At 37.0% G+C, this 20,616-nt stretch overlaps 1 pseudogene; it reads left to right on the forward strand.

Moving 5' to 3' along the window:
* The first annotated feature begins 1,691 nt into the window (after positions 1-1,691).
* Positions 1,692-20,610, forward strand: LOC113092181 (protein transport protein Sec24B-like; annotated as a pseudogene).
* Positions 20,611-20,616: the final 6 nt, after the last annotated feature.

Below are 20,616 nucleotides of genomic sequence, written 5' to 3' on the forward strand. Positions count from 1 at the left end.
GAGCTGAACCAGACAGTTACTGAAGTGCAGAGGATGGATTCAATGATGGTGGAGTAGAACTGTTTCAGCAGCTCCTGTGGCAGGTTAAACTTCCTCAGCTGGCGGAGAAAGTACAACCTCTGCTGGGCCTTTTTTACGATGGAGTCAATGTGAATGTCCCACTTCAGGTCCTGAGAGATGGTGGTTCCCAGGAACCTGAATGACTCCACTGCAGTCACAGGGCTGTTCATGATGGTGAGTGGGGGGAGTGCAGGGGGGTTTCTCCTGAAGTCCACGATCATCTCCACTGTTTTGAGCGTGTTAAGCTCCAGGTTGTTGAGACTGCACCAGACAGCCAGCTCTTTTACCTCCTGTCTGTAAGCAGACTCGTCACCGTCCTGAATGAGGCCGATGCTTACGTGAAGGGGGACAATGTCTTGTATAAACAGGCTAGGATCGAGTCTGTTAGAAATACCAAGGGTTCACACAAAACAAAGGCAATCTGCTTTTAGGTATTATGTTGCCTGCAGTTGGAATCAGCTTCCAGAAGAGATCAGATGTGCCAAAATATTAGCCTCTTTTAGACTCACTTTTAGACTCAAAACTTATCTGTTTAGCTGTGCATTTATTGAATGAGCACTGTGCAATGTCCGAACTGATTGCACTGTATTTTTTATTTTTTAACTTTTTAAATCATTTTCAAAGTTTTTAAATTACTTGTTTTATTCGTGATATTTTTCATGATTATTTTACTTTCTTTTATGTAAATCACTCTTAATTACCATTGTGTACAAAATGTGCTACATAAATAAACTTGCCTTGCCTTGTTGTTTTATTTATGTCTAAGTAAATTCCTTGTTTAATTGAATTAATTTCTTAATTGATGCTCATCACTTTAACTTAAATAAACTTATATTAATTATATAATAAAATTATTATATAATAAAATTACATATTTTATATATATATATATATATATATATATATATATATATATATATATATATATATATATATATATATATATCATTATTACTGAAATGAATATATATTAAATGAAACTTATTCCAAATAGTTACTAACATAACTGAAACTAAATAAACTAAAAAATAAATATAATCGCCTAAAACATACATTTTTCAATAGGCTACTATATAGATATTTAGTTCTGATATGAAATACTCACTTTTACAACTTTTCAGCTGAAATTGGAGTTGATTTCAAATCTGTATTGTATAACACGCTATAAATGTGGGAAAATGGCAATGAACCGAGCCAAACTAATTTCTACTAAACTGGCATAGAACATGATCATTTGTTGCTGTTAATATTTATATTTTTCAGCACAAATTTAACTAAATGTACACAGATGTAACAATAAAGCACAAAGGTCTCCTTTTAAATGCAGTACCTTACCAGCGAGTAATGATGGATCAGATCTTGTATATTCTGTACTTACTGCTTATTGCTTATAAGGTGATAACTGCATTTCGTTGCCTTGTACCTTACATGTGCAATGACAAAAAAATTGAATAAATCTAATCTAATCTTTTAAAATTATCCACCTGTTTGTTTTAAACCTGTTTGGACAAAAAAAAAAACCGGGGGCTTCCCATTGTTTGTTTATATTTAAATTTAATTTTATTCTATTTTATTTTATTTTATTTTATTTTATTAATACTTTTATTTTGAAGAGCTGTCAGTGACGCCTCTACCGATCTGTGGGTTCAGCACCGGCCCGTGATCATCACCGTTAGTCAGACGGTCCTCCGCTCAGCTGTGCGCAGGTCGATGGAGAGCCACAACTGGTGACAGCATCGTGTATGTTTATACTCTCGAAGCGCTCGGATAGAGATGTCCACACAGGGTTACGCGAATCCGAGCTCGTCTGTGAATAATTACAGCATGAGTTCCTCTCAAAACGGAGGCGGAGCGGCGCCGTGTCAGAACGGTACGGGATTAAAGCGAAACCACCGGAGCTAACACGCTAAAGCTAACTCCAATATCACATTAAAATGCAAAGATAACTGGCTAAGTGTTTGAGCTAAAATGCTAACGGCTAAACTGAATTGCTAAATGCTAAAAATTCTAGTCGAATCCACTTTAAAAAGCTACGATATGTTAGCTAATTTACCTTAGCTAAAAGCCTAACGTTAAGCCTCAGCTAACGTTAAGCACCTGACATCTGCGTCTTTGATGTGGGGACTTCGACCGCGACATATCACAGTACCATTTTTCTGCAACTTACTTGTCATTAAAATCATATAACAGTTTAGATGTGTTTTAATGAGGATTAAAGTCGGTGTGTTTTACGTTACTGTCATTAGCCCGTTAGCGGCTAGTTAGTTATGGTAACGTTAGCTTAGTTGTTATTCTTCTTGTTTTAGGGGCTAAAAGGTCCGATTTATTATCTGTTAAGACTAATTTACCATAATTGGGAAGTTAAATATGTCACTGTCTTGATTGTATGTCGTCTTATATTAGTTGCAAGCTGAGTTCGTATAATTGCGCAGATTTTAGCCGAATGTGGTAAATATTTACTAAATATTCCCAAATAACCATCATTTACGGATTCATTTCTTAAAACATGTTTTAATGTACCTTTATACAGCATTTTTGAAATTATGCGAATGTGAGGTGTACTTTATATCACGTTAATATGATTTTGACAATATTACCGTTAAACTGCGTTAATAACAGGTTGGTTAATATTTTCTAATGTACATCTAAGATTTTTTTAATAAGGAGTGACAGGTGCATGTTGTCAAAGTCAGGAAGAAATCTTTGTAAAATACTTAATATTAAAATGCTATTATTTAAAGTATAATGGATTATCATGCAGTGTTTATATTATTTTATAGTTTTAATTAATATTTGGATTATCCTCAAATAATTTTTCATTTTATTTCATTTTATAGTCATTTTATTGTTATTTTTTATGTCTATGTTATCTTTAGTTTTAGCTATTTTAGTACTTTAAGTTAAACTAGATGAAAATAAATTTTGAAATGTTTATATATATATATATTTATAACTAAAGGTATTTAGCTTTATATATATTTTTTTTTTTTCAGTTTTTTTTTTCAGTAGTTTATTTTATTTCCAGTAACAAAGGCTATTCATCTTTGAGTTTAGTTACCTATACTAACCCTGTTAACGTGTAAATATGGTTTATAAATATGATAAATACATCATTTGGAAATCATTCAGTATTGTGCTATTACCGTCACTTATTTTTAAATTGAAATGAAAATTGATGCAGGTTTCACTTGTTGTTTTTTACAGGTTAATTTGTATAAAATATGTGATTTGTCTAATGATTATGTGTCATATTTCCATCTGATTTGCATGTTGAAAGCACAAATCAAATCCCAGTTGTTTTTGCCAGGTCCAGGACAGATGTACCCTGCCATGTATCCTGCATCCAGCTACTATAGTTCTGCTCCGCCTGCTGCTTACCCCACCGTGGCGGGACACAGCGCTCCTCCTGCCGGCAAAATCCCAGTTTCAAGCTCAGGCTATAGTGGGAACTATTACCAGAAGAGCTCAGGGCCGTCACCATATCCAGCACCAGGAACGCATCAGTACTCAAACGCCCCGGTACAGCCATTCCAGCAGACTGCGCCGTACGCTGGATATTATGGACAGGTTTATAGTCACCCCTCACAGGGGCAAACTCAAACTCAACCCCAACCTCAGCAGCTACAGCCCAGCCTGGTGCCAGCATCCAGTGGCAGCAACCTCGGCGCCCCGCTGTACCCCATCGTTTCTTACCCAGCAGCCCCTGGGAGCAGCCAGTACGGCACGCTGAGATCCTCCCAAACCACCGCTGGGCAGCCACCCGTTTCTACAGTAATGCCACCGCCACCTACCCAGAGTTCTTTGCAACAATATTCTCAAGGGATCGGGGCCAATCCCACACCAGCTCACCCGGGCTACAGAGCCCCGCCTCTCAGCCAAACAGCCACTGTCAACGGCCAATCAAATCCAGGTCGGTTTGAATTTTATTATGTATGTTCATGCAACAGAATACAGTCAAACACATGTAAAATGTTGGAACAATTTTATTGATTGTGTCTTATCTGATGTATTTCTAGTTCAACAACACTATGACCCAAACCTCCACAATCCCATGAGCCATCATTACGCCACGGGCCCTCCTAACTCACAGGGCCCTGATAAAGAGAGGCCACCCTCAGGAACCCCAGGCACCTCTGTGCATTCCTCACCACAACACCATCCAGGTATAAACAGTCCATATTTACATATGAACCAACAGTCGTTTGTTTCATTTCTTTCAGTAGACTGTGTTTTGACATTACGTGTCTTTTTTATTGTAGTGCTGATTATCTATATTGATTAAGTTATCTTTCTATTATTTGCATAATAAACATTTGACATTTATTCAGCATTCTATAAAAAAAAAATACAAATAAATCATCTTATTACACATCTTGTGTAATATTATTTTATTAATATTATTAATATTATTACACAGGTTTGCGTCTGGGGGGGAATAAACAAATTATAATTTTGTCTGATAAAAATTGCAGTTGCAATTATGAGATGCTTTAAAAAAAAAAACTCCAGGTTTGCTGAGCTGCACAATTTGGTCAACATTGTATGATTATATATATCAGTATGAATGATGATGATTATTACAAAATATAAATTAAACAAAATAAAACAAATTTTTTCTTCATAATTTTACAAAATTAAAGCTACTCTTTTTTTGACAACAGCTGGGTTATAAGTAGTACTGAATGATTAATTGCATTTGCGCTAATATCGCAATATAAAAAAATGTGATTTTTTTTTTAACTACAGAGGCTGCGATTCCACTTCCTTCCACGTTTTTTCATATCACTGTATTATTGTAAATGCAATTAATCATTCAGCACTACTTATAACCCAGCTGTTGTCAAAAAAAGAGAAGCTTTAAGGGCTCCCTGTGATTTCATATCCAAAAAAAGATAGATTCATGTTTGAAAATTAAGAGAGCCATACATATTCTATATATTTATTTATTTATTTTTACAGTGAAAATCAGAAAAGAAATATTTTTTATTTTATTTTATGTTGTCAAAAGCAAGTGCTGCTTTAAGTAGAACACATCTAAGCTATTTTACAGAGGAAGCATCAAGTTGGCATGCTGCAGTGTTACCAAGTCTGCGGTCTGGACAACCCCTCCAAAAAAAAGTCTATTTTACTCCCGGAACACAATTTTAAATGTTGGATCCCCCCCTTGAAACGTGGTTGGTTTATTTTTGTAGTAAATGGGCGGGTTTTGTTGTGAAAACCTGGCAACCCAGGCACGCCTTATATGGAATATTTAAAAGTGTATATATGAACGTACTTCAATTCGGCACATTGAAATTACTCAAGCAGTAACAGTGTTAAGGTGCATTTCATTAATAAGTTAATATAAATATATTCTTATTTATTTAAAGTCATTACATTTTAGTTACATTTTGTGATTTTAGTTGTTCAAAATGTCATTCATATCAATTCATGCATCACCTAATTTCATCATAACATATAGGCCTGTCCTGCAGAAGAAATTTTTTTTTTTTTTATCTTTCTAATATTGTGTTGTTCATACTATACAAGGATTTATAGCACGTCTCTGTGGAATAATACAGAACATAAAGAGCTTTAAAAAATAATTGCTATTAATTAATAAATAAATAATGACATTTATTTTCCAAAATCGTTGTGCTTTTTATCAGAAGTTCGCGAAGATGCTTGTCCACATTTCCTCCCAAATGCATGTTAATGTGATCCAAACTCAGAGCAGATGCACAGTTTAATTAAATCACAGCAATGTCATGATTTCATGCAGCTTTACATCTTGCCCTCATATAAAAAAAATAAAGCTGTATTAGCTCTGTAAAGTGACATTGTCAGCAATTTTCATTGATGTGTATTTATGGATTAGTTGTTGCAGTGTTCATTATGATGGTTGGTGTGTCATTCCTGACAGGTCTCACCTCTTCTGATGATTCTGTAGCTAAACGTGCCTCGTTTCTTACATGTCAACAGAGAGTCTGTCATGTCATTCTGCTTACTTTTCTCACTCATTCGTCTCTTCCTGTGCTTTTTTCCATTCTTCCACCATGTGTCATTAGATTTCGGGTGATGCTTGTGTCCTTGTGTGATTTGGGTAGAACTCCAGCTCAGTTCTTGTCTTCTTTCTCAATACTGAACCAGTCTGTTGTCTCTGATGGTTGCTGTATTTCAGGGCTGCTGTATGGTGACCGTGGGGTGAATAACGCCATAAACTCGGCCGCGGGCGATCACTCCTCATCCAGTTCTGACCATGAGGAAGAGGATGAGGAGGATGAGGAAGCAGGTCTGCTTTCGCTTTTTCATTCTTCCACTCACCTCCCTTTCTCACTACCTTCATCCCTCCATCCCAGATATCCATCTTTTTCCATCCCTACACCTTTCATTGAAAATAATGAATGCACACGACTGTACACACGTTCTGCTGTCTTTAACTGCTCCTCGAGATTCATGTCTCATTCTTGCCAGTTATTCATTCACTTGAAGTCTACAAATTCCCATAAACACACACGTTCATACAGTCTGTGTTCTCGTGGTGTGTGTTCATCTTGCTTTTTTGATAGCCTTCACAGAGCTACTTCAAGTGTGCATAAATACATTTGAAATGGATTATTAGCATATTGCATAAATATCATTAAAATTAAATGATTATATGGCATTTATATAAATAGCTCTGAATTGTCCGAGTGTAAATTCTACAATGCATGAATTAATGCAGAATGAATCAACAGTTGGCATCCAGTTTAATAAGGTTAATATGTACTTTCTGTAGTTCAGTCATATGAGTCAGGGAGGGAGATATTAAAAATCGTTGTTGTTATCTCTTAGTTTATTCATAATTGTTGAAATAGACAGTCCTGTTTTGAGTGCACACTTATGTATATATGATATATGGATAGAGATTCGGACTTGTAACCCGAAGGTTGTGGGTTTGAGTTTCAGGTCCAGCAGGGATTGTAGACCACCAGCTGCTCCCCTGCTCCGAGTGTGTGTTTACTGCTGTGTGTGTGCACTTGAATGAGTTAAATGCAGAGCACAAATTCCAAGAAAAATATAAGGATAATGTTGAACTTACAGTGTTGTGTGATAATATACCTATGTTTTACAACATACAATATATCAATTTGCATGAGTGCACTGTACATAGGTTGAATTTGGGATATATCATATATATTTGGGCATTCATTCTATCCTGAAATGCCCTTTTTACATGCACATGCAAATGCCCTTATGTGAACACACACACAAACTCCTAAAACATCATGTAAGAACATGCAAACTACCTGCCAGCATTCGGACCCCTGAGGCTCCTGATCTCTTCCCCGTTCCCCTGTCTCTCTTTTCTATGCTCATCCTCAGACCTGAAGTACAGCAATTGTTGATACCAAAAACACACTTCTCACAGAACCAGTTTCGGGAATGATGAGAAATTTGTCTCTACTTCCCACGAACTCATGTCAGAGTCACACGCCCACTCTCATGCGCACACACACACACACACACACTTTTTTTTAGGGGTCTAAGAAAATATTGATACTCATTTCGCTATTTTGTTTGGCGATACTGTATCAGTTCTCAGAAACGGAATATCAATATAAAAAAAATGATAATAAATCATACAAGATTCATGGCAGTTGTTTCGTATTGAGTTTATTTCCCGATGGCTAGATGGCAGTCTTCATCTCTAAACAAATCCTGAGTGACAGGAAATACTAGTAAAAGAGCACACCATTAATGTTAGCGTTAATGTAGTTCGCTGCTAGTAATGGAGGGTGAAAGATTTGTTCCAGTTCATGTTTCGGTGTACAGAGCTGAATACTGCTGTCATTCAGGTTTTTGTGGTAACGTCCACTGCGGGACTGTTGCACTGACGCCGCCTCAGCGGAGCGGAGGAACCGAGGCTGCAGTTTCTGTCCCTTTAGGGCCATCTTATGCAGTTGGTGCAGTGCTTGCGTCGCGGTTTTTGATGGCGGTAAAGTTAGTTTAACATTCATTAGACATTCTGTTTTATTTTTGTCAATTAAACTCTTTAAGGCTGTTATGTTTTGAGCCCAAAATAACTTTACGTTGCACAAGGCTTAATTTCTAGTGGGAAAAAATTAACAATGAACCATTTAAATTAATTAAACAATACTAAAATGTTCAGAAAAACATCCCTGTTATTGCTCAGTTTTTATAATAATTGTACAACTTTTAATGTATTCAATAATATAAATTCATTAAGCAACAACACCATTTGATCTAAAGGTATCAAACCAACTGTAAAATATACAGAATATTATTCAGTATAATGCACAAGGCATAGTTTTTCAGATTCTACCTTTATTCTTTCATATACATTATTGAAACCATATTTTCAACTGTTTTATTTACTGTACCCACTTTAATTAAACTGACACCGTTTGAGGTAGGGCTGTGCAAAAAATCGAAGCCGATTTTCATGCGCATCTCATCAGTAAAGATGCTCCTGTAATTAGAAGTATATCTCCGGCACGTGTGCTCAGATCAGGGTTGCCAGGTTTCCACAACAAATCGTGCCCAGTTGCTTCTTAAAACTAGTCCAAAACTAGCCCAATCGTGTTTTCAGGAGGTTCCCTGATAAAAATAGCTTCCCGGGGTAAAAATATAAATTTTTTGGAAGGGTTGCATTGGTAAAATTAGCATTTTAGGGGCTAAATATCACGTTATTGGGATTTCTTCAAACCGCGGACATGAAAAACAACCGCAGACTTGGCAACACAGGTTCAGGTGGAGCGGCAGTTACTACACAGAGCCGTAGTCTACAGACAACTAACACAAAATCGTTTTCAAAATCGACAAAGAATCGCCTGCGATTTTAACATCGATTTTGTGTAGATTGTCAGTGAATTATGGCTCAGTGTAGTAAATGCCAACCAGTGTTGCCAAGGCTGTGGTTGTTTTTCATGTTCGCGGGTCGAAGCGACCACAATACAAATAACGTGATATTTAGCCCCTAAAATGTGAACTTTACCAATGCAGCCCTGCTAAAAAAAAACTTATTTTAACCCCGGGAAGCAATTTTTATCAGGGAACCTCCTAGAAACACGATTGGGCTAGTTTTGGACTAGCTTTGAGAAGCAACTGGGCAGGATTTGTTGTGAAAACCTGGCAACCCTGATCTGAACGCACATGCTAGGGATATACTTCTAATTACAGGAGCGTCTTTACTGATGAGATGTGCATGAAAATCGCATTCAATTTTTTGCACAGCCCTAGTTTGAGATAATGGTATCAAACCAACTGTGTTATATTCTTTATAATGCACAATGCTTGTTTTTTTTTTTAGATCATGCTTTTGTTTTTATATTGTTTTATTTTATTAAAGGATCCTGCAAGCACTTTAATTTATCCCCCTTTACTCATACTGCACAAAAAGTGGTTCAGTAACATTGAATGTTAAAGGGACTGATTGTTACAAATGCAGATCCCACTGTGTTCTGGTTAAAATATTTTTATTTATTTAGTGCTAAGGTTTGCATATGGTGATTTCTTCTTAATTACAGCTTTCCTTACAATATATTCTATTCTAAAATAAGAAATATCCCAATATATCGCCTTGCTTACTGTATTGCAAAATATCGTATTGCAACCCCTGTATCATGATACGTATGATAACATTTTTTTTTTTATTAAGACCAAAGCAGCCTGTGAACACAGAGAAAGTCTCTTATTTAATAGGATAGACATGCATTAGTTTTTAGGCCATGTTGCAAAGTCATTTTATTTTTCTGGTTCTTTTGATATTAAACTCTTGTAAATATCATATGCATGAGTTGATAACTATAAATTTGTTATATAAATATAACTATTTGTTAAAGTTATACCGTTTTGTGGAAACGGTGTTACACTGCCATTTCAAAGTTTGGGGCCAGTCAAATTTATTTTAATTTATTTTTAAGAATGTCTGACTTATATTTAGCAAGGATGCATTACAGGAATCAAAAGTGACATTGAAGGCATTTATGATGCTACAAAAGATTATTTTAAATTAAAAACATTCAAATTCAAAAGCAAAAACTTTCAACAAAAATAAGAACTATTGTTAATAATCGAGGAAAAAAAATTATAAAAATGAATCTGCAAATCAGCATATTAAAATGATTTCTGAAGAATTATGTGACACAGAAGACTGGAGTAATAGTGCTGAAAATTCAGCTTTATCCTCACAGGAATATATATATTTTATAAATGTATTGCAAGAGAGAAAGTTTCTTTAAATAGTTGTAATATTTAACAATTTTACAGTATTTTTTTATTAAATAAATCCACCTTGGTGAGCATGAGACCGTTTTCAAAAATATTAAAATCTTAACTATTCTAAACTTTTGACAGTAGTGAGTATCTTTATATAATACCTCAAGATGCAAGAGTACTTTTTTTTTTATTTTATCTTAAAATATGTTTTTGGCTGAGTTTTGTAGCAGCACAGTCTGTAATGTCATCATTCAGACCTGGCCGGATCTAAATGAGTTTTCCAGGTTTGCTGTATGAGCTGGACTGTTTGCTCCTGCTTCATGCAGAAGTTTGTGAGAGTGTTGTGGGCATATAGTATTTTTAGCTGTTCATTATGAATTGTGTGTTGGGATGCTGTGTTTCTCATGGGGAGTTTGGATGTGTCATGTCGAAGCCTGCTACCGATTCATCAGGTTTCATCATCCTCGCTTAGTGAAACAGCTCATTTCATGGACTTCTTACATTCGAGGGGGAGTCTCTGGTTTGTATGGATGACTGTTGCTGTGTTATTCTAGGGTTTGCCTTGTCGATGGTCTCAGAAGGAAGTTCTGCTTCTCTTGATTGGTTGTTCGTCTCCTCTGTGGTAAATCTGCAATCAGTGATGAATGGCAACTGTGAATTATTATTTTATTTCATTTTTTCTTCATTCACCCAAACTAAAAATGAATGTTATGTGGTGGATGTTTCATTCTTCATCCGTTCTTAAGTTCAGGCTGCTGATCCAGTGAGGTAACAGATTGAGTACAGGATGACCAGGGCTTGGCCAATCGTGGCCCGTCTCTCTCTCTGGTCTTGTCTGGTTACGGTAGTAGGGTTAGGGAGGATTACTGTTAAATTAAGCTCTGTTGAGGATTATTGTCGTCTTCTCTAAGAGTCCTGATTTAGTTGTATCAAATTTAAGGCCTTAAAAAGTCTAAAATTTTACAAGAAACTCTTAATTATGATTACAGGAGGTCTTCAATTTTTTTGACGGAAAGACCAGAAGTGCGATATGGCTGAATGTGATGATTACCCTTAAAAAGGCTAAAGTTATGATTTCACTGAATAAACATGAGTGCTGCACATTCAAAGTCTGGTGCTGCGCTGCTTTTGTGTTCTGCCATTACTGGGGAAGCTTTCTACCATACGTCTACCAAACGCTCCACCTGCTGGCAGAGAATGAATGAGCATTTTCATTACAATGAGTTTTTTCAGGGTTCAGACCAATGCGAAAATCCACCCATGTTTTTATCCTGCAAACATGCAATGAATTATAAAAATCTAAACATAGGGGGTGTGCGATATGTATGCTCAGCGATAATATCGTAATTGTTGTTTTAATGATATATTCTATATATATATATATATATATATATATATATATATATATATATATATATATATATATATATATATATATATATATATATATACAGTCTTGTTCAAAATAATAGCAGTACAATGTGACTAACCAGAATAATCAAGGTTTTTAGTATATTTTGTATTGCTACGTGGCAAACAAGTTACCAGTAGGTTCAGTAGATTCTCAGAAAACAAATGAGACCCAGCATTCATGATATGCACGCTCTTAAGTCTGTGCAATTGGGCAATTAGTTGAATTAGTTGAAAGGGGTGTGTTCAAAAAAATAGCAGTGTGGCATTCAATCACTGAGGTCATCAATTTTGTGAAGAAACAGGTGTGAATCAGGTGGCCCCTATTTAAGGATGAAGCCAACACTTGTTGAACATGCATTTGAAAGCTGAGGAAAATGGGTCGTTCAAGACATTGTTCAGAAGAACAGCGTACTTGATTAAAAAGTTGATTAGAGAGGGGAAAACCTATAAAGAGGTGCAAAAAATGATAGGCTGTTCAGCTAAAATGATCTCCAATGCCTTAAAATGGAGAGCAAAACCAGAGAGACGTGGAAGAAAACGGAAGACAACCATCAAAATGGATAGAAGAATAACCAGAATGGCAAAGGCTCAGCCAATGATCACCTCCAGGATGATCAAAGACAGTCTGGAGTTACCTGTAAGTACTGTGACAGTTAGAAGACGTCTGTGTGAAGCTAATCTATTTTCAAGAATCCCCCGCAAAGTCCCTCTGTTAAAAAAAAGGCATGTGCAGAAGAGGTTACAATTTGCCAAAGAACACATCAACTGACCTAAAGAGAAATGGAGGAACATTTTGTGGACTGATGAGAGTAAAATTGTTCTTTTTGGGTCCAAGGGCCACAGGCAGTTTGTGAGACGACCCCCAAACTCTGAATTCAAGCCACAGTACACAGTGAAGACAGTGAAGCATGGAGGTGCAAGCATCATGATATGGGCATGTTTCTCCTACTATGGTGTTGGGCCTATTTATCGCATACCAGGGATCATGGATCAGTTTGCATATGTTAAAATACTTGAAGAGGTCATGTTGCCCTATGCTGAAGAGGACATGCCCTTGAAATGGTTGTTTCAACAAGACAATGACCCAAAACACACTAGTAAACGGGCAAAGTCTTGGTTCCAAACCAACAAAATTAATGTTATGGAGTGGCCAGCCCAATCTCCAGACCTTAATCCAATTGAGAACTTGTGGGGTGATATCAAAAATGCTGTTTCTGAAGCAAAACCAAGAAATGTGAATGAATTGTGGAATGTTGTTAAAGAATCATGGAGTGGAATAACAGCTGAGAGGTGCCACAAGTTGGTTGACTCCATGCCACACAGATGTCAAGCAGTTTTAAAAAACTGTGGTCATACAACTAAATATTAGTTTAGTGATTCACAGGATTGCTAAATCCCAGAAAAAAAAAAATGTTTGTACAAAATAGTTTTGAGTTGTTACAGTCAAAGGTAGACACTGCTATTTTTTTGAACACACCCCTTTCAACTAATTGCCCAATTGCACAGCTTTAAGAGCGTGCATATCATGAATGCTGGGTCTTGTTTGTTTTCTGACAATCTACTGAACCTACTTGGTAACTTGTTTGCCACGTAGCAATAAAAATATACTAAAAACCTTGATTATTCTGGTAAGTCACATTGTACTGCTATTATTTTGAACAAGACTGTATATTAGGGATGCACGATCATGATTTTTCTTGGCCGATACAGATTTTTTACAAGCAAACTGACTGATACCGATTTCAGATTTTTTTTATCTTTAAGCAACAAACAAGAAAGAAGGAAAGTATGCATAAACAAAATGTAATTTAATTGGCTTTTGGCTATTGAAAACAATAACCATCTGAAATTAACGGCAGTAACTGCACAGTAAGTAGCCTACATTCAATACAAACATAGTTGATACAGACATCAGCATTTAGCTTTGTTTTTGAATTGGGTTGAAACTACATAGAACTGGCCTTAAATTAAAACATTAACTGTAACTAAATGAAATTAAAGGCAACAACTGCATAGTTCTACAGTCCAAACAACACAATCAACACACATACAATAAGAGGTTTCTTAATCAGCATTCAGTATTTTAGTTTTTACATTTGGTTTTAAATTTAAAAAAAAAGGTATTTACCATTAAGACTAAATAAAAGTATGCTATATAAATACATTATTCCAAAATGTTAAAATCAAATAATGTTGGTGCGAATAAAACAAAGATGCAAAGTGTTTCATTCATCCAATGAAAAAACTAATATTAGGGTGATGATTCACATGTTATTTACTTGAGCCAATGAAAAATAAATAACTATTGTCTCTAGTTTAAAAAAATATATATATGTATAGATGTGAATCATTACCCTAAAAAATGTTAATTGGATGATTGAAACACTTTTTTTCAGTGTGCTACAGCAGGAGATTTTTAAATCAAATCAAGTCGAATTTCAAGGTAAAATAAAACATAATCATTCTATACAGAACTGACATTTACTTCTGGCTTTTCAGTTGTGTATGCAAGTTCTACTTTACAAAGAAAAAAAAACATTCCAGTTTTGTCACAGATTAGTGCGTTCCGTTTCTTATCCAACACACGAGAAGTTGACCTGAACATCCCTTCACTGTCTACGCTTGTGGAGGCCGTGAACAGGTACAGTATGCTCGCGCATGGAAAGGGACTCTTATTTGTGCGTTAGTACACCAATGGCTGATTGCTTGATTCAGACGTGTAGCTCTGTAATTCCAGTGCTGAACTGCTGCCCGTGTCCTGCACACAGATTTCGAAATACTTCCACACAATGACATAGCGATTGCTGATCTTGTATTTTAAGTAAAAACCGTCCCGTTCCGATTTATGGCCGGCCAACCGGTGCATCTCTAAAATATATATACAGGCAAGGATACTAAGATTGCACCTAAATCAACAATATATTAGGTTCATCAAGAACTTCAAGGAAAGAGGTTCAATTCTTGTAAAGAAGGCTTCAGGGCGTCCAAGAAAGTCCAGCAAGCGCCAGGATCGTCTCCTATAGAGGATTCAGTTGCGGGATTGGAGTGCCACCAGTGCAGAGCTTGCTCAGGAATGGCAGCAGGCAGGTGCGAGCGCATCTGCACAAACAGTAAGGCCAAGACTTTTGGAAGATGGCCTGGTGTCAAGAAGGGCAGCAAAGAAGCCACTTCTCTCCAAAAAAAACATCAGGGACAGATTGATCTTCTGCAGAAAGTATAGTGAATGGACTGCTGGGACTGGGGCAAAGTCATATTCTCCGATGAAGCCCCTTTCCGATTGATTGGGGCATCTGCAAAAAGGCTTGTCCGGAGAAGAAATGGTGAGCACTACCATCAGTCCTGTGTCATGCCAACAGTAAAGCATCCTGACACCATTCATGTGTGGGGTTGCTTCTCATCCAAGGGAGTGGACTCACTCACAATTCTGCCCAAAAACACAGCCATGAATAAAGAATGATACCAAAACACCCTCCAACAGCAACTTCTTCCAACAATCCAACAACAGTTTGGTGAAGAACAATGCATTTTCCAGCACGATGGAGCACCATGCCAAAAGTGATTACTAAGTGGCTCGGGGACCAGAATTTTGAAATTTTGGGTCCATGGCCTGGAAACTCCCCAGATCTTAATCCCATTGAGAACTTGTGGTCAATCCTCAAGAACCGGGTGGACAAACAAAAACCCACTAATTCTAACAAACTCCAAGAAGTCATTATGAAAGAATGGGTTGCTATCAGTCAGGATTTGGCCCAGAAGTTGATTGAGAGCATGCCCAGTCGAATTGCACAGGTCCTGAAAAAGAAGGGCCAACACTGCAAATACTGACTCTTTGCATAAATGTCATGTAATTGTTGATAAAAGCCTTTGAAACGTATGATGTGCTTGTGCTTATATCTCAGTACATCACAGAAGCAACTGAAACAGAGATCTAAAAGCAGTTTAGCAGCAAACTTTTTGAAAACGAATATTTATGTAATTCTCAAAACTTTTGGCCACGACTGTGTGTGTGTGTGTGTGTGTGTGTGTGTGTGTGTGTGTGTGTGTATATATATATATATATATATATATATATATATATTATATATATATATATATATATATATATATATATATATACACACACACACACACTATATTAAATGGTTAAATATTTTACATTCAAAATTATATTTGTTTAACATTAAAGTATATCCTGTGTGTGTGTGTGTGTGTGTATCATCTGTGTGCTTTTAAACTCTCACAGGTGGAGACAGCTCTTCTACAACCACAGGCAGTGCCTCTCCGGTTCCTAACAGTTATGAGTCTCTGGAGGGCGGCGGTTACTCGGGTAAATCCTTACAATGCTCACTGAGAAATCTCAATGCCAGATCTGCACTTGAGTGATTCACTAATGCTTTCTCTCTTTCTTTATCCAGATCTTGCAGCTCCTCCTGCTGGTGTCCCCGCCAAGCAAGCTCCACCCTTCGGATACAATTATCCAACCGTGCATCCTGCTTACCAACAAAACCCCGCCCCCAAACCAGACCCCTCCCCCTCTCACGGAGGGTACAACCCACCAGGATACCAGCCTTACTCGCAGGTATTGACTAGATTGGGATTCAGAAAGTGTGTCATTCAGGAATAGGTGTGTAAAATGGTTGCGTATGTGTTTTTGTAGCCTTTCCCGTCGCTGTCTGAGCTGTCCGTCAGCGTTAGGAGGCCTCGGCGGCGTTTCTGAACAGGAGGCTGAAACCTTGAGACCCGTGAATCTACTCCAGGAGAGAAACATCCTTCCTCCCAAACGCGCACCTCCACCTGAGCCCAACCTGAGCAATGACCTGCGCAAGGTCAACTGCAGCCCCGAGTAAGTAAGAGCAGAGAGATGACGCCCGTTTGTGTTTGTCAGAGTTGTGGTTTCACACAACAGGTGCAGAATGAGAAAACAGCTTGGTTTGTTTAACAGTTTCTCTCTCTTTCGGTCTCTTCCAGCACTTTTCGCTGTACTCTCACTAACATTCCTCAGACTCAAGCGCTATTGAACAAAGCTCGTCTGCCTCTTGGATTACTGCTCCATCCCTTCAGAGATTTAACGGTAGGAGCAAAAAGCCCAAATAAAATCATGGTCTGGTTGATGTGCTATGTAGAAGTTCATAAATGTACACTTCCATTTAAAAGTATTTTTTAATTAAACATTTCTTGACATTAAAGACATATTACAAGCATGTGTATTTCAAATAAATGCTGTTCATTTTAACTTTTTATTCATTAAAGAGTTATAAAAAAGAACAGTCTAATCTAGAGCTTTACTGAAACAAACATTAGGTCATGATAATGCAGGTTTAATCATCTCCTCATTAACTTTCTCTCTTTGTCTCTGCAGCAGTTACCAGTGATCACCTCTAACACTATAGTTCGTTGTCGTTCGTGTCGGACGTATATAAACCCTTTCGTTTCGTTTCTGGATCAGCGCAGGTGGAAGTGTAATCTGTGTTACAGAGTCAATGATGGTAAGTGTCTTACAATTGTGTTTGTTTAGTCTTTAGTTAGTCTGATCTAGTGTTTCCCAAACTAGGGTTCATGAAGCAAATCAGTGAAATCATAAGAACGTCGTATTAAAAAGAAACAGTTTAAAAAGAAAACGGTCAAAATAAAACTCTTAAAAAGATTAAATGTTATGTGACCATTAACTGCTATTAGAGGAACATGCAAATGTATTGTTAAATATTAAAATATTAACTTGATGCCTCACCGGAAATATTAATTGAGATCATCTCACCCTTCAATTAAAATTTTTATGTCAGACGACAAAAAAAGTTTGGAAATCCCTAGTTTAGCCTGTTACAGTTATACAGTTATAGTTGTACCATAAATTACTATTAAATAATCTAAAATAAACAGTTTTCTCACATTAACATGTTCATGAGGGTTTGGATATGTCCTGATAAATTGGTCTTCTCTATCAGTTCCAGATGAGTTCATGTATAACCTGTAACTCGTTCATATGGTGAGCCTCACAAGAGACCAGAGGTCCAGAATTCAACGGTGGAGTTCATCGCTTCCTCTGATTACATGGTAAGTGTGTGTGTGTGTGTGTGTGTCTGTCTGAATGACCTTTAATGTTACGCTCGAACATTAATGTACATTTGCTTCTCTCTCCCAGCTTCGGCCTCCTCAGCCTGCTGTGTACCTGTTCTTGTTGGATGTATCCCACAATGCTGTGGAGTCAGGGCTACTTGAATGTGTTTTGCCAGTCATTACTGGACAACCTTGAAAAGTGAGATATTACAGCTGATTCAATGTTTTTGATTGTCCCGCACCTCAGATGTGATGGTGGCTGTATGTGTCTCCCTCCCAGGTTTACCCGGAGATACTCGTACCACACATCGGGTTTTGTGACGTTTGACAGCACCGTCCACTTCTATAACCTGCAGGAGGTCTTTCTCAGCCTCAGATGCTAGTGGTGTCTGATATTGATGGTAATTCCTGTCTGATTCACTAAACTTTTCCTTGTATGTTCACCGACTTTGCACATTTAGGCTGACTTTGTCTAAATAATCAAGTTTTAGAAAATGCAAATTGGCCAACTTTGATTGATAATAGCCATTTACACACCTAAATTGGTACAAAACTTTACATAAATTAGAAAAAAAAATTAAAATATAGTAGAGTAGCAGTGTGTGTGTATGTGCACGTACATTTATATAAATATATATTTATACAATTATATTTCTGAATTCCTATTTTTTGTAGTTTATGTCTGGAATATTACTATTGTTATTTATTTTCTGTGTGTATTATGTATATATAATATATATATATATAATACCTATATATATATATATATATATATATTAAGCAGTCTATTCAGTTTTTGTATTTCTATTATTCTACTTAATTTTGAATATATTCATATTATAATATTAATTGTTTATTATTATTGATCTGAATGCACAGTATCTGATGTTATCTGACATTTTTCACAACTAATGATTGCTTTTGCTGCAGGATTTGGTCATATATCATTGTTTTCACATATATACTTCACATATATACTATACTTTATTGCCTTTTTTAAATTGTGCATTCATAACAGCCCTACGGAGCATTTCATTGCATCTGATGAGTGATCGAGTGTCTTTTTTTGTGATTTTCTTAGATGTTTTCATCCCCACACACGACAGTCTGCTGGTGAATCTCAAAGAGAGTAAAGAGGTTTTGAATCTTATCATTCTTTCTCTGTATTTTAAGACCTTGTATCTTTATGTGTGCGAGGTCAGCTGTGTTTGGTGTTCCATTTCCCGGCTTCATATTCTCTGTATCACACCAAGCTTTGATATGTGACACCGTTTTGCAGCTGCGTTATCTGACAGAAAGTGTGTTTGTGAATACGCTCACAGCTGGTGAAGGACCTGCTCAATGCACTGCCGGGGATGTTCCACGCACACACGTGAGACCCAGAGCGCTCTGGGTCCCGCTCTGCAGGCAGCGTATAAACTCATGTCCCCCTACAGGAGGTCGGGTGTCCGTGTTTCAGACCCAGCTGCCCACCCTCGGGCGCTGGACACCTGCAGTCACGGGAAGACCCCAACCTCAGATCTAGCACCAAGGTACCACTCCTGAATCATCATTCAACTTAAACAGATCTTGTTCAGGCATAAATGCAACCATTCATATCAGTGGATGCTCAGTGATTTAAACATGGGAAGTTTTTCAACCAGTTATAAAGGAATTAACATTTGCCAGAATAGAAATTGGCTTTAGCAAGTTGTTAAAGTCGTGACTTCATAAATATTCTGGCTATAAATATTCAGAGTTTCTTTAAAAGTCTTTTAAAAAAAAAGTCCTAAATATAGTTTGTACAAACTGAAATTGCTAAACAAGTCATAAATAGTATAGCAAAAGTCTTAAAGGGATAGTTCACCCAAAAATGAAAGTTCTGTCATGTAATTACTCACCGTCGTGTCGTTCCAAACCTTGTAAGACCTTTGTTCATATTGGGAACACAAATTAAGATATTTTTGATGAAATCTGAGAGCTTTCTGATCCTCCATAGACACTAAGGGAACTATCATGTTGAAGCTCAGAAACGTAGTAGGGACATCGTTAAAATAAGTGAACTATTCCTTTAATGGGCCTTACATTTTGGGGACAAAAAAAACAGGATTGGTCTTATGTGATTATTGAACTGTTAAACTCAAAAGTTTATGATTCCATTAACTGTGAGTGCTGCAAAGGCTAAATTTGGGGCTGTTCTCCCTTACACTCAGTTAATATCATGCATTTATGTTTGGCAGATAATTATGTTTCAGTGAATGTTTCAGCATTTTGAGTGTTTTGTTTGCTTGTTTGTGTTCAGAATGTCCTGCACTTGGGTCCTGCTACAGACTTTTACAAGAAACTTGCTCTTGACTGTTCTGGACAGCAGATCGGAGTGGATCTGTTCTTACTGAGCTCCCAGTACTCAGACCTGGCTTCTTTAGGTACACTGCACACTCTTAATGGGTTTTTTCCCAGCTCTTAGTTATATGTGCCTTAAAGTTGTGAAACAAACTTTTTTTTCTTCTTGTGCAGCATGTGTGTCCAAATACTCAGCGGCAGTGTCTTTTACTACCCGTCCTTCCATCATGTTCACATCCCGCACAGACCCAGAAATTCCAGAAAGATCTGCAGCGATACCTCACCAGAAAGATCGGGTTTGAAGCTGTAATGAGGATCAGGTGCACCAAAGGTGAGGGGGCGGAGTTACACCAGCTAATTCTGTGCCACAGTTGCTATAATGACACTTCCATTAACCAGTATCCGCAGGTCCTTGTGATTTCATGTCTTTTTTTTTTAATGACACTTTCTCTGATTGGTCAACAGGCTTGTCCATCCACACTTTCCATGGCAACTTCTTTGTACGTCCACTGATTTGCTCTCTCTGGCAACGTGAACCAGACCTGGTTTTGCTGTGCAGATGTCAAT

The sequence above is a fragment of the Carassius auratus genome, unplaced genomic scaffold (genome assembly GCF_003368295.1).
Source record: "Carassius auratus strain Wakin unplaced genomic scaffold, ASM336829v1 scaf_tig00214504, whole genome shotgun sequence".
Classification (NCBI taxonomy): domain Eukaryota; kingdom Metazoa; phylum Chordata; class Actinopteri; order Cypriniformes; family Cyprinidae; genus Carassius; species Carassius auratus.